Here is a 16,366-nt window from a genome sequence, read left to right on the forward strand (position 1 = left end):
GGGCGGCGAAGCCGCCCCGATGTTCAAGTGGCGCAGCCGCTGTGGACTCCCCCCCTCTCTGGGCGGCGAACCCGCCCCTCAAACGAATAACGGTAAAACAGTTCCGAAATGCCCTCGCCCTCTGGGCGGCCTTGGCGACCCCAGACGAGAAACTTCGAAGACGTTCCGAGTATTAAGCGGGAGAGCCCCGGGGGGGCACACTCAACCCCGGGGCGGCAAAGCCGCCCTTCAGCGAGGAACGGCGAAGCCGTTCCGAGGAATGAGTGGGGCGACTCCCCACCCCCTGGCCGGCGAAGCCGGCCCCTAGCTGAGGTGAGATTATTCGAACTTCGAAAGTCGTCGAACAACCACAAATGTTGACGGCGAAGCCGGAACCGGGGTTTTTAAGGGGCGGAGCCCCTTAACGAGCGCGCGGAGCGCAGCGAGTAAATTAGTATAAAGAAGGAAAGAAAATCCTGGATACGGCCTTGCTTGTGCCCCCCTCTCCCAGGAAGAAATCCTTATCCAGTAAATTCATCCTATGGTGCACAGAATTTAAATTATTATGTCTGAAATAATCCATCTCTCACTTACCATGGCACTTTTTGGGACGATATCTGCAGTGTTCAGTGGGAATGTCTGTCACAGTTACGAATATTAGGTTGAAAGAATTATTTGTGGGTGACATTGATTTCGTTTTTAAGAAGAAAAGGATTTCATGAGGCTCTCAACCGGTTGCGGGTTCATTAATGTCTTTTCTACCGTGTGTTGCCATCCTTGATAAACAATGGAGGCCTAACACCTAGTACCACAAGCTATGGTAAAATTGTTCTAGGAATATGCATTGTGATATGCACTGTCAGCCAGCAATGGTTTAATTTTTTGCAGCAGTCCATTGGCCCATTGTATACGTAGTCTTCTCATGGTAAGATACACACTTAAAGCCCTGAGTCTAAACTAATCTTTGCTTGATTGGGCTGTTATAAGCTAGGGTGTCAATGAGCATTTATGTATTTTATGTCTATCTGTTGTAATGTCATTTTTAGGTGATATTTAAAAGTGTGCTTTTTATAGCCCCTTTTTATGGTATACGTATCCCTATTTTATATCGGACAAGCTTTCGTTACCCACCATTAGTGTATTCATAATGCACAAATTATTTGGTTTTTGAAATACCGGTTCAGACGAATGGCAAGGGTAAAATTTTATCCTCATGTAAAAAAGGCCGGATTGGGGCCCATGCGATTCCACTCCACCTGACGTCACAGGGACCTAGTTTCTACACGAGAGGATAGGAGTTATCCATTGTCTGAGATTACCAATGCATGAATGAGGCGCAGAGCTCACAGAAACATGTCTTACTAATCATCTATTAAAACTGGCTAAAGTCGGAAAGTTTTCATCGTTTGATAAGGTATTAATAAACCTTTTTTTAAGCCAAGTGCTACCAGCCAGCGAGGTACTCAGCTACTCTCTAGCATCCTGCGTCCTATAGGCACTCAAGAGCCTCGATCAAGATCACCTAACAAGGTGGGAGGGGGAACCAGAAATAATCCCTTCATTACTTATTACGCGTTGCGTTTTCGCGCGCTTGAAATTTTTCACTTTTCATTTAATCGCGAAAAATAGATATCGTGATTTAAAAATCTAAAAGCGTGAAATACGTACTCCAGGAGCAATAATCTTTCGATTTAGGCAATAAAAAAATAATAGGAAACCACCCTATTTCCAGTAAGCCCTTATATCCATTTTATTTATTATTTATCATGTCTTTATAAATAATATAGAAAAAATGTGTATAATTTTTATCCATTACCCAATTTTTACTGTACTACTATCAAACTTTTTTTATTTTCTAAGCAGAAATGGATGGATGCATTTGTTTTTGAAAAACCCGTAGCATAAAGAAACATTATGCCTTCATTCAAATTTGACAAGTGTTTAATGCTCTGCCAATAGGGGACCTAACCAATCTTAAGTAATGATACTCCATTTGCAATGCAATTCACAGTTTTTACATTTTATACACTTCTTCAAGCCATAAAATAATGAAATTAGGCAATGAATGAAAACATTTGTATTAAAATGATTATATAACTATACGTAACAACTAAATAGAGTTTTATACTCGTACTTTATTTATAACAGGAGGTATTCAATTTTCCTTCTGGAGCTTGTTGGAGAATAAATATTCTTAACTCTCTTGATGCATATGATTAGCACATGTTTCAACGGAAGTGGTTGCCAGCTTCCCCTGTTCTACTATTATCTCATAAAGGTCCTCCTCTCTGAGATTGAGAATGAGATATGGATGATAGAGTATTTTCAGTACTATTAGCAAAGAGACAACATAAAAGGGCCCAATTCCATTGCATACAAGCATGACCGATGTTGTCATTTGAGGAGCATTGTAAACGGTTCACAGAAACGTCTGCAGCGTGGAAATGACTGCAGAGTGTTCCATTAACTCATGATATTTGTAACAGAATAAACTCCAAATTACCTGTGCACACATTTTGAGTTGTTGATGGACAGAATTTAAACAAATCTAACATGAAATTCTATTCTACAGTGAAGCTTGATGCTACTTGAACACTTAATTACCCAAATGCTATATTTTCCTTCCTATCAACAAATCAGGACATGCTCACGAAAAAATTAGCATCATTGAGTTTTAGTTCCTTTTACAAATGAAATACACATGAGTTTCAATGAGAAGAAATTACCTTGACTGCTGCAAATGAAACCATTGCTGGCTGACAGTGCAGATCACAATGCATATTCCTAGAACAATTTTACCAAAGCTCATGGTACAAGGTGCTAGGTCTCCATTGTTTATCAAGGATGACAACACGCGAGAGACATTGATGAACTCGCAGCCGGATGAGAGCCTCATGAAATCCTTTTCTTCTTAAAAACGAAATCAGTGTCATCCACTAATAATCCTATCTATATACAGCCCTTGTGGTGACTGACTCACTCATGGATACAAATTCCCGACCACTTCTAGAAGTGCTGCAGAGCTGAAATTTGGCACGCGTGCGGGGAACCCGAAATGATTCGGAGGAAAAATCCGAAAACCGGAAGTTTCCGCCACGTGTCGTCGCTAGGACGACAAAATGGCCGAAATCGCGCTTTTTCCGGGGACCGTCTTTCGGTTTTAATTATACTGCGCGCGAACCGTGCGTGCCACTTGGATGTTTAATGCATTTCTTGAAAGCTTATAAACGTGGTCACGTAATAATGTAATGTTATTAGTTTATTTTTAAGAAATTGCCAGCCAAAATGGCGTCCAAAAATTGGCTTTTCGAAAAATATTTCATACCTTCCGCTCCCCTCGACTTAATTTAAGGTGTAAGATAACGAAAATGATTATTATATATGCTAATAACATCGTCTACGAAATGTAGGTAACAATTTTCTTTCGTCGGCCTTGGTTACTCAGAAAAAAATTAAAATAATCCGAAAATCACCGAAAATAAGGATTTCCGAAAGATTAACACAGGATTTTTTCAATTTTAACCTGACCGATTTCTTTCAAACTTTGTAGTTACATGCAACTATTCATTATCTTTTAGAAAACATAAGCATTTAATGAATGGTGTTATGAATTTAACCGCGAAAAAATAAAAATGGCGGGCACTACCAACTTTTTTCGGGGTTTGGTTTGCTTTTTATTGCACTACTTTCGAAATATGGATGTCATAGGGCACACTTCCGTTAGATATGACAGTAAACGAATATGACCATATAATATCGTCATTTTTAAACCCCCCAAAACCCCCTAAAAATTTAAAATTTGCATATAAGTAGCCTTTTCGGGTATTTTTCGTCACAATTTCGCCGCTTTCCCAAGCTTTACCAGTCATCGCTACGGAATTGATGTGGTCGATTGATGACCCCTGGCAGTAACAACCTATAAACCCCCGGTAAACCCACATACACCCCCAAAGAATAAATTTTTTCACATAAGTCTACCTTTATGGATCTTTTCGTGACTATTCCTATGCCCCCAACGGAATTTATGTGAACGGATGGTGACCGCAGGGAGTACACATATAAACCCCCGGTATCCCCCTGAAATTCCCCCAAATGTAAAATGTGCCATTAAGTCTCCTATTTGGGAACTTCTCGCGAGCATTACGCAGCACTACCCGTCCCCTCTGAGCTCTAGATCCGGAATATTTGGTGAGGGCGAGCCACTGTAAACCATACGGGAAAAAAGACCAGAAAACCCCTGGAACCTCCTGGAACAGCCGAAAAAAATAAAAATATTTCAAAGTCGCCTTTCGGAGTAGTTTTCGTCACAATTTAACCGTTGCCCCTACCACCTATTAAAACCCCCGATAAACCCGTGAAACTCTCAAAATATTTCTAATAAATCGCCTCTCCATGTAAAAGAATCGTCAGACCACTGTTTTGGACCCCTAAGACTTACCGGCACCGAATTTATGAGAACGATTTGTGACCACTGGCTTAACTCAAATATAAAACCCCCGGTATTCCGTTGGGACCCCCCGCAAAAAAATGAAAAACTTGCCATTAAGTCTTCTTCTATGGGTACTTGCCGCCACTATTACTCCGCATTGCACTACCCTTTACAATCATCGCTACGTGATCACTGTGGACGATTGGTGACCGCATGCATAACACATTAAAACCCCCGAATCCCCCTGGGCCCCCTCTCGGTGGAGAAGAGCATTAATGAGCACAAAGCGGAGCAGCTGCAGGGGGGCTCCTCAACCCCAAGGCGGCGAAGCCGCCCCACAACGAGGAACGGCGAAGCCGTTCCGAGGAGTAACTGGCATATGCGAGGGGGAGCTTCAGTAACCCTCGGGCGGCGAAGCCGCCCCGATGTTCAAGTGGCGCAGCCGCTGTGGACTCCCCCCCTCTCTGGGCGGCGAACCCGCCCCTCAAACGAATAACGGTAAAACAGTTCCGAAATGCCCTCGCCCTCTGGGCGGCCTTGGCGACCCCAGACGAGAAACTTCGAAGACGTTCCGAGTATTAAGCGGGAGAGCCCCGGGGGGGCACACTCAACCCCGGGGCGGCAAAGCCGCCCTTCAGCGAGGAACGGCGAAGCCGTTCCGAGGAATGAGTGGGGCGACTCCCCACCCCCTGGCCGGCGAAGCCGGCCCCTAGCTGAGGTGAGATTATTCGAACTTCGAAAGTCGTCGAACAACCACAAATGTTGACGGCGAAGCCGGAACCGGGGTTTTTAAGGGGCGGAGCCCCTTAACGAGCGCGCGGAGCGCAGCGAGTTCTTTCAATCTAATATTCATAACTGTAACAGACATTCCCACTGAACACTGCAGATATCGTCCCAAAAAGTGCCATGGTAAGTGAAAGATTCATTATTTCAGACATTATAATTTAGCACCATAGGATGAATTTACTGGATAAGGATTTCTTTCTGGGGGGGGGCATAAGCAAGGCCGTATCCAGGATTTTCTTTCCTTCTTTATCCTATCTATATACAGCCCTTGTGGTGACTGACTCACTCATGGATACAAATTCCCGACCACTTCTAGAAGTGCTGCAGAGCTGAAATTTGGCACGCGTGCGGGGAACCCGAAATGATTCGGAGGAAAAATCCGAAAACCGGAAGTTTCCGCCACGTGTCGTCGCTAGGACGACAAAATGGCCGAAATCGCGCTTTTTCCGGGGACCGTCTTTCGGTTTTAATTATACTGCGCGCGAACCGTGCGTGCCACTTGGATGTTTAATGCATTTCTTGAAAGCTTATAAACGTGGTCACGTAATAATGTAATGTTATTAGTTTATTTTTAAGAAATTGCCAGCCAAAATGGCGTCCAAAAATTGGCTTTTCGAAAAATATTTCATACCTTCCGCTCCCCTCGACTTAATTTAAGGTGTAAGATAACGAAAATGATTATTATATATGCTAATAACATCGTCTACGAAATGTAGGTAACAATTTTCTTTCGTCGGCCTTGGTTACTCAGAAAAAAATTAAAATAATCCGAAAATCACCGAAAATAAGGATTTCCGAAAGATTAACACAGGATTTTTTCAATTTTAACCTGACCGATTTCTTTCAAACTTTGTAGTTACATGCAACTATTCATTATCTTTTAGAAAACATAAGCATTTAATGAATGGTGTTATGAATTTAACCGCGAAAAAATAAAAATGGCGGGCACTACCAACTTTTTTCGGGGTTTGGTTTGCTTTTTATTGCACTACTTTCGAAATATGGATGTCATAGGGCACACTTCCGTTAGATATGACAGTAAACGAATATGACCATATAATATCGTCATTTTTAAACCCCCCAAAACCCCCTAAAAATTTAAAATTTGCATATAAGTAGCCTTTTCGGGTATTTTTCGTCACAATTTCGCCGCTTTCCCAAGCTTTACCAGTCATCGCTACGGAATTGATGTGGTCGATTGATGACCCCTGGCAGTAACAACCTATAAACCCCCGGTAAACCCACATACACCCCCAAAGAATAAATTTTTTCACATAAGTCTACCTTTATGGATCTTTTCGTGACTATTCCTATGCCCCCAACGGAATTTATGTGAACGGATGGTGACCGCAGGGAGTACACATATAAACCCCCGGTATCCCCCTGAAATTCCCCCAAATGTAAAATGTGCCATTAAGTCTCCTATTTGGGAACTTCTCGCGAGCATTACGCAGCACTACCCGTCCCCTCTGAGCTCTAGATCCGGAATATTTGGTGAGGGCGAGCCACTGTAAACCATACGGGAAAAAAGACCAGAAAACCCCTGGAACCTCCTGGAACAGCCGAAAAAAATAAAAATATTTCAAAGTCGCCTTTCGGAGTAGTTTTCGTCACAATTTAACCGTTGCCCCTACCACCTATTAAAACCCCCGATAAACCCGTGAAACTCTCAAAATATTTCTAATAAATCGCCTCTCCATGTAAAAGAATCGTCAGACCACTGTTTTGGACCCCTAAGACTTACCGGCACCGAATTTATGAGAACGATTTGTGACCACTGGCTTAACTCAAATATAAAACCCCCGGTATTCCGTTGGGACCCCCCGCAAAAAAATGAAAAACTTGCCATTAAGTCTTCTTCTATGGGTACTTGCCGCCACTATTACTCCGCATTGCACTACCCTTTACAATCATCGCTACGTGATCACTGTGGACGATTGGTGACCGCATGCATAACACATTAAAACCCCCGAATCCCCCTGGGCCCCCTCTCGGTGGAGAAGAGCATTAATGAGCACAAAGCGGAGCAGCTGCAGGGGGGCTCCTCAACCCCAAGGCGGCGAAGCCGCCCCACAACGAGGAACGGCGAAGCCGTTCCGAGGAGTAACTGGCATATGCGAGGGGGAGCTTCAGTAACCCTCGGGCGGCGAAGCCGCCCCGATGTTCAAGTGGCGCAGCCGCTGTGGACTCCCCCCCTCTCTGGGCGGCGAACCCGCCCCTCAAACGAATAACGGTAAAACAGTTCCGAAATGCCCTCGCCCTCTGGGCGGCCTTGGCGACCCCAGACGAGAAACTTCGAAGACGTTCCGAGTATTAAGCGGGAGAGCCCCGGGGGGGCACACTCAACCCCGGGGCGGCAAAGCCGCCCTTCAGCGAGGAACGGCGAAGCCGTTCCGAGGAATGAGTGGGGCGACTCCCCACCCCCTGGCCGGCGAAGCCGGCCCCTAGCTGAGGTGAGATTATTCGAACTTCGAAAGTCGTCGAACAACCACAAATGTTGACGGCGAAGCCGGAACCGGGGTTTTTAAGGGGCGGAGCCCCTTAACGAGCGCGCGGAGCGCAGCGAGTCCTAATTTATACATAGATATCTTCCATTAAAAAAAAATTGATGCTATTTTTATCATTAACTATTCAGCTTCTACACATAAGCTATTTGTAACACACACGTAAATTAATGTATGCAATTCGAATACTGCCACCATCATTAGTAAAACCAATGTCACTAAAATTCCTTCGTGTAACATCTAATTAACCAGAAGATGCAAAAAAGTCACTTCCAATACCTTGGGGAAGCTATTTGAAGTCATTGGGTTTATAGTCGAGAGAAATGATATTAGACTGCAATTCTAAAGTTGTTTATATAAACTAAGACCTAACAGATTATTACTTTTAATTGAGGCTTTGAAGGCTACTTGTTTACTTAAGATAAGATCTTAATATAAATTAATTACCACAATTAGAGGAATTCCTGCTATTGAAATCAATCCTGATATGAATATAATTGATTTATTGTTGTTCTGATTTATTCAAACTGTAGATATATTGTTTATAGTAAATGCACTATAAGTTATTCGTAGATAAAAATATAATGTAATTATGGTTGGTATGATTATTGCAATAATCAATCAAGTTCTTTCAAATAATAGACAAAAACTCCTATACCCTGGATAAGGTATTGGAAGTGGTAATTGAATTTTTCAAGAATGGTTGAATATAAGTTGGTACCTTCAAAAGCAATGTAAAGCTGAATATCTGGGCAAATCGCACTTAGCCCATGTTCCATGTAATGTTGAAATATATTGCACATCGGCCGTGGAACTCACTTACCCCAAGCACGGGGAAAGTTTGATCCCTTAAGAAGGCTTTAAGATATAAATTATAAAATTACCACTTTACAGAGAGAGGAATGTAAATCCAAAACTCTTTTTGGTTATTAATGCATACACTTTACAACAATTCTGAGAATTTTAACAAGCCTAGAAAAATATCCTGAAGTAGTTTAAAGTTGATGTATGCTATCTAGGGTCAGTGAACAGGCTACCACAGCCAGTTTTAATAGGTGATTGTTAAGACATGTTTCCCTGAGCTCTGTGCCTCTTGCATGCATTGGTAACCTCAGCACTTACCACACCTTAATAGGGTGGTTTCCTATTTTTTTAATGCCTAAATCGAAAGATTATTACTCCTGGAGTACGTTTTACACGCTTTTAGATTTTTAAATGACGATATCTATTTTTCGCGATTAAATGAGAAGTGAAAAATTTCAAGCGCGCAAAAACACGACGCATAAGTAGGAATGATGGGAAATAGTCGTGCGACGCATTTCTGGTTCCCTCTCTCGCCTTGTGAGGTGACCCTGATCGAGGCTCTGAGTGCTGATAGGATGTAGGATGCTAGCGAGTAGCTGAGTACCTTGCTGGCTGGTAGCGCTTGGCTTAAAAAAGGTTTATTAATACCTTATCAAAAGAAGAAAACTTTTCAACCTTAGCCAGTTTTAATAGGTAATTATTAAGATATATTTCCCTGAGCTCTGTGCCTGATGCATGCATTGGTAACCTCAGGCGATGAATAACTCCTATCCTCTCGTGTAGAAACTAGGTCCCTGTGATATCACCTGGATTGGAATCGGCTGGGCGCCAATCTGGCCTTTTTCAATTGAGGATAAAATTTGACCCTTGCCATTCGTCTAAACCGGTATTTGAAAAATCAAATAATTTGTGTATTATGAATACACTAATGGTGGGTAACGAATCGCAATCAATGCCTTTCGTTGTGTTTATTGAATGAAACTACCCTATTATGTAAAATAAAATATTTACCATAAAATAATTTGAATAAAGGTTTTTATAATCAAGCACATAAAAAATTTATAAACCTCTGACAATTTTAGCATATAATATTGTTATCAAATCACTCAAATATCATACAAATATAAAAAAACCAAATATATAATATTTTAACATAACAACGGACAAGTACACTAAATAGCCATGGTGTGTTAAATCATTTTTCTTAGTATGCTTTAGAAATTTTAATCTTTTTGTTTAAGTATTTTATTCGATGCTTTTTGAGTAGCTAATTTACCTTTTAGTACTTGTCTACTTATGCATTTCTCTCATCTCTTAAAATTTAATACAACTTTAAACTGGCAAATGAACTTTGAAAACGTCCGCAAATATGATTCTGTAAATCACCTAAACTTCAAGAGTTCAAATTTAAATCCAAGCAGGAGGTTTAAAGCAAGAAAAAGATATCAAAAACAAATCCCAAAAAATTATTCGTATCTATTGATTTCCATAATTCGTAGGTCATAGTTGAATTCCAATTACCCAATAATTTTATGCTAGGATTATATTTTAAACACATAGTTGTACGAAAAGAAAAAACTGTTGAGTTTACACTCCAGTGGCATTTCGTTGTTCATTTGTCATGTATCATTCTCTCGTGTACTGCTGTGCACTTCAAGCCTTTTTCTCCGTTCTTGTCTGTCGTACGAGCAATAAAGACGTGTGTGTTCCGCTCGACGTTTGCCTCGTTCTTTCAACAGGTTATGAGCCCAGACAGCCTCAAACTGCATTAGTGATCGTTATAGGCCAAACTTGCGTTTATTCCGTAGTCATTGGTTTCTTTGAGTGAAGCTTGCATTCTAATCCGCATTTTTCATAATATGGCTACTAATACTGCGCCAGCAATTGAAAAATTATCGGGCATGAATGACTATAACTCGTGGGCCTCTTCAATGGAGATGTACCTTGTGCATGAAGAATTGTAGGATTATGTTGCCGGGGTTAAAATACCAGAGAAAGACTATTCCGCGAAACTTGATAAGAAATCTCTGTCAAAAATAGTACTTATGATATGTCCAGAGCTGTATTCGTACACGAGGAAGGCAAAAACCACCAAAGAAGCAAGGGATTCGCTTCGAAATACTTTTGCACCTTCTGACGCGAGTGGTAAGAGACTTCTTCTGAAGAAATTATGCATGTTAAAGCTCCAAGACTACCCAGATATGGAGGCGTATGTTGGTGGTGTCATGTCGGTGGTTCATAAGTTGTCAGATATGAACTACGACACTGACGATGAGCTAATTGCCTACGTGCTCATTAACGGTCTTGGTGAGTCGTATGATGCTCTTTCAACGGCCCTTGACAACTGCGGGAAGACCCTGTTATCAGCATTCGTCAAGTCAAGGCTATTGGCAGAGGATGCTAGGCGAGGAGAAAATAAGGCGGAGGCAGCAGCCTTAGCAGTTAAGAACCACGGGAAGCATCAGTACAGCCGATCCGAGCCCGCGCAGATGCAGAGGAGAACAACGAATTCCAGGAAATACAAGTGCAACAAGTGCCAAAGATTTGGGAACAAGGGTTCCGAATGCCGTACCATCGTGAGGAGCCAGCCTTCCCGGGACTATAAAGAGAAGGTTTCAGCTTTCCAGACAGCGATGGGCGTATCATCAAGAAAAATCGGTTGGTATTTGGACTCTGGTTGTACTGAACATATGTCAAACCAACGACATCTTCTGAAGAAATTTATTCCCAGAGAAGGATTAACTGTAAGTGTTGCAAATGATAATACCTTAGATTGTAAGGGAATTGGTATGTCAAATGCTCATATTGATGATGGTGCTATTACAGTTAATAATGTGTTGCTGGTGCCTGGTCTCTCAGCTAATTTATTGTCAATATCCCAAATGGCTAAGAAAGTCTTAATTCTTGTATTTTCTGAAAAGGGATGTGATATCTATCATAAAAACAATGTATCTATATGTGGCAGAGTCAGTGGAACTGATTCACTAGTGGAGGGTTTATACAAATTAAATGAAAAGCTTCCTATGAAAAATTTTAATGTTAACCATGTAGAATCTGTTAAAGGTAATGCTTCAGCTAAGTTGTGGCACAGGAGACTTGGTCACATGAGTCCAGAAAGAATGAAGCAGTTGTCCAAGATAGTGGATGGCTATGATTTTACGAGTGGTATCCAGATTCCATGTATAAGCTGTTGTAAAGGGAAACAGGCAAGGAAACCCTTTCATTCTCAAGGTAGCAGATCAAGTGCTCTTTTGGAATTGATTCATAGCGATGTTTGCGGACCAATGGAGGTAAAATCAGTTAATGGTGCTCGATTTATGCTAACGTTCATTGATGACTATTCACGCAAAATATTTGCTTATTTTTTGAAAAGCAAAGATGAAGTCACTCAAGTTTTTATAAAATTTAAGGCCAGAGTTGAAACAGAAACTGGTCGAAAAATAAAGACATTGCCATCTGACAATGGAGGTGAATATGTCAATAAGAATTTAAAAGATTTCTTGACTTCAAATGGAATCATGCATGTTCTCACAGTTCCCTATTCACCTGAACTTAATGGAGTTGCTGAGCGTGCTAATAGATCAATTTGTGAAATTGCAAGAACCATGCTACATGATACTGAATGTCCCAAGTATTTGTGGGCAGAAGCTTGCAATACTGCAGTCTTCATAAAGAATAGGTCCCCTCATGCTGCCCTCACTAATATTACTCCTGAAGAGCTATGGTCTGGTAGAAGGCCAAACATTCAAAATTTTAGTATTTGGGTGTAAGGCAATGGTTCATATACTAGATGTTAAGAGAAAGAAATGGGATGTAAAGAGTGAGCAATATAGATTTGTAGGTTATGCTGATATCTCTGGCTGCTACAGGCTGATGAATAGCAATAATGACGTTATTGTTGCCAGAGACGTTATCTTTGACGAAAATAATGAACAAAGTGATGATGTGTCTGATAACTCTAATTTTGTGCCCGTAATGGAATTGTTACACCATAATACTAAAGGGGAAATGGGAGCTGAAATGTCTTCAGAGGGAGACACACTTTCTGAAAGGAGGTATCCCTTGAGAGAGAGAAAATCAAAGGTCTTCCCTGATTTTGTTACTTACAATGTTCAGGATTTGAATCTGTTAACTGATCCACTGTCCTCAAGAGAAGCCCTCTCTAGACCAGATGGAGACAAATGGCATGCGGCCATGCAAGATGATTTAAAGTCCCTAGCTGAAAATGGTGCATGGTCTATTGTTCCTAGATCAGAGGGAGTAAAGGTAGTACCTTGTAAATGGGTTTTCAAATTGAAGAAGGGAATAAATGTGAACCCTGATCGATATAAAGCTCGATTAGTTGCGAAGGGGTTTATGCAAGGTATCAATTATGAGGAAACTTATGCACCTGTAGTTCGTGTTGAAACATTGAGACTATTAATTGGGAGAGCAGTAGAATTATCTTTGCAGATAGATCATCTTGATGTCAAAACTGCTTTTTTCAACGGGAAGTTAAATGAAACTGTATACATGGAATTGACTGATGGTGTGAAATGCAATGAATCCACAAATAGTGTGGCACACTTGCACAAAGCTTTGTATGGTCGGAAGCAATCTTCCAGGGTATGGAATGAAACTATTCATAATGTTCTGATTGAGCTAGGTTTTGTTCAGTCTAGGCACGAAGCTTGTGTTTATTTTAAGAAAGATGGTACTAGTATTTTAATTGTTGCATTATATGTTGATGATTTGTTATTGTTTCACAATGATAAAAAGGAAACAGATGTCATTAAAGAATAATTAATGAAGAAATTTAAAATGCAGGATTTGGGCAGAGCAAAAATATGCATTGGCATGAGAATTTCTCAGAATAAATTTGATGGTAGCATCTCTTTGGATCAAAGCCATTACATTTAGGAATTGTTAAACAGATTCGGGATGCAAGATGCTAAACCAATAAACACTCCACTTGAAGTAAATGTTAATTTGAAAAAGAATGACCCAATGTTACCTAAACCTGATGTACCTTATCAATGTTTAATTGGCTCATTAATGTATGTATCTGTTTGTACACGTCCTGATATATCTTTTTCTGTAAATTATTTAAGTCAATTTAACATTTGTTTTTCCAGTGAGCACTGGAGGAGTGCTTTGAGAGTACAAAAATATTTAAAGCAAACTTCAAATGAAAAACTTGTGTTTAAGCCAACAGGCAAAAGCATTGCTGGCTATGTCGATGCTGATTGGGCTGGTAATCATAATGATCGAAGGTCATGCACTGGTTTTGTATATAAATTTGCTGGAGCTGCCATCACCTGGAGAAGCCAAAAGCAGAAATGTGTTGCTCTTTCAAGCACTGAATCCGAGTATGTAGCGCTCTCCGAGGGATCTCGAGAAGCTGTATACCTTAGATACCTAATGTCGGAGTAGTAAGATGTCGTGGAAACTGTAAAAATTTATTGTGACAATCAAAGTGCTATCAAATTGTGCCAAAACCCAGTGTTTCATGCAAGGACAGAACATATTGATGTTCGATATTATTTCACTAGGGAATTAATTGAGAAAAATATAGTGAATGTGGAGTACCTACAAACTGATCTAATGGTGGCAGATATTATGACTAAAAGTCTATGCAAGGTTAAACATTCAAAACTAAAAACTGTTTGGGACTGTCTTGATTTCTTGTTTTGCATAAATTGTTATTTAATTCACTGCCAATGTCCCTATAGTGAGAGGGAGTGTTGAGTTTACACTCCAGTGGCATTTCGTTGTTCATTTATCATGTATCATTCTCTCGTGTACTGCTGTGCACATCAAGCCTTGTTCTCTATTCTTGTCTGTCGTCCGAGCAATAAAGACGTGTGTGTTCCGCTCGACGTTTGCCTCGTTCTTTCAACTAAAACGTCTGCAGTCCTCACCACTGAATAACCAAAATCGGAAGCACTACATGGGAAATCGGACTTATTTCACTATTCCGTCGATCATAGGCGAGGTCCTTTAATATCATTTAATATTGCTAATGAACTAATTCAATGCCCCATTAACTTTTTTTTTTCCTAAACAAAAATCCTGATAGCAAATTTTGCATCCTATGCTTTTTAATAAATTTTGCATGTACTAATTTGATGCAGACATATATCTTAATACCTTGCCCATTGAGGCTCCGTCAAATACATGATTAAGTTACTTTTTCACGTTATTATCTTAATCTGTTGAACCCACAAATACAAACATCTTACTAAAGTTTTCAATCTCGTCGATATGAACGCGAAACTATTAAGGCTTGCCTACACGGTAAACTAACATGAACAAGTTAATATCTACTTACTTGAATGATTTCACATTATTTGTAAGTTACACTAGAATTCCAATGAAAAATAAGATGCACTCACCCTTAAGTAATTTATACACGAACATTTTCTTAGTTCTGCGTCCGATTTATGACAAACATTTCTGAAGTCATTGAATTCGATGAGCTTTTCCAAGCACAGTGGACATAAAGAGCCAGGCAGGCCATCTCCCACAGCAACCTAAGGAATCAATGAAAACATATGCCATAGACTTTGGACCTATCGTAGAAAATAAGTTCATACAACGCAATGAAAAAAGAACTAAGGACATAAATAAAATGTAACCCGTCACTTACTTTAATTCGACTTTATCATATAAGGCATCCTCGACAGTTATCTCGCTTGAAACAATTGAGGTAAATACATGGTAATAATAATCGTATTTCTTCATGCAGAGTCTGCACGGGGTACTCTCGGAATGATTTCCTGAAGACTCCGAGAAATCATACTCGTGCATTCACTGCAATAACTCATTCATTCTTTAAATCAGTTCACTCCAACAAATCATCCACGTATCACTCAGTGATTTCAAAATTCCTAATACATTAAGATCATTTCCATGACGTACACCAATGCAAAAACATTAGACTTATCAAAGAAAAGGGTGTAATAAGCTCACATTTAAATAGGACCTCAAAAAGAAATCACATAGCAGCAGGATAAACAGCAAATATTTTAAAAGAATTTCAAGCTTATTGACTAGAACCCTACATAAGGACGATTGTCTTTGTGCGCTCCGATCGTCATTTGCCCAAAATTCGTGTATTGCCGATATTTTTTGCAGCTGAATTATTCTGTTCTAAAATCAAAGAGTAGGTAAGAGGCAAAAAAATACATCGAGAACATATTCCTCAAAATTCTTCACGTTCATTTATGTGTGTTATGAGTTGGTCATTGGTAAATTCAAATGTATCACTTTTATGACTGAATGAATTGTAAACACTTAGTTATACCAAAATAAAAAGCGACTTCGGTCGTCACCATTCAGGTACCAACTGCGAGTTAATTAATGCCTCGTCAGGATTCGGAAACACTATGAGGGAAATTGGACTTTTTTCACAGCTCCGTCGATCATTGGCGAGGTCCTGTCATAACATTCAATATTGTTAACTAACAAATTTAATGCTACATTAAGTTTTGTTCTTTAATAAGAAGTGCTTTTCAGTTATTTTTTCATGTAATAAATTGATGAAGTCACTAAGCATTTAGGCCTGTTTACACGATGCATTAACAGGTATGAGTTAATGCACGTTTTCATGAATGATTTTTGTGGACCAGAACGGTAAATTTACGAATGCATGAACCAAAGTAGAACAAGTTCTCTTTTCTGTGCATGCATTCGCACAAGTTGGGTGGTTACACGGTGTATTTTGGCGTTCATTCTCGTGTTCATACATTTAAACATTAACCCGTACGTGTTAATGTGCCGTGCAAACAAATACATTGCCCGTCGTATACTTCGTTATCGTATACACAATTAATTACATTTTCAAGTTATTGCTATAATCTGTTGAAACCACAAGTACAAACAT

General features: G+C 40.1%; 1 protein-coding gene across 1 annotated transcript in view; it reads right to left on the bottom strand.

Moving 5' to 3' along the window:
* LOC124170232 (zinc finger protein 883-like) overlaps nt 1-16,057 on the bottom strand; it is a 33,655-nt gene extending 17,598 nt beyond the window's left edge. The window contains exons 1-2 of the mRNA XM_046548940.1: nt 15,131-16,057; nt 14,877-15,014 (exon numbers count right to left, since the gene is read on the bottom strand). The gene's annotated coding sequence lies outside the window, so the exon portion shown is untranslated. The remainder of the gene's footprint in view (nt 1-14,876; nt 15,015-15,130) is intronic.
* Nucleotides 16,058-16,366: the final 309 nt, after the last annotated feature.

Source organism: Ischnura elegans, chromosome 13, assembly GCF_921293095.1.
Source record: "Ischnura elegans chromosome 13, ioIscEleg1.1, whole genome shotgun sequence".
Classification (NCBI taxonomy): Eukaryota; Metazoa; Arthropoda; class Insecta; order Odonata; family Coenagrionidae; genus Ischnura; species Ischnura elegans.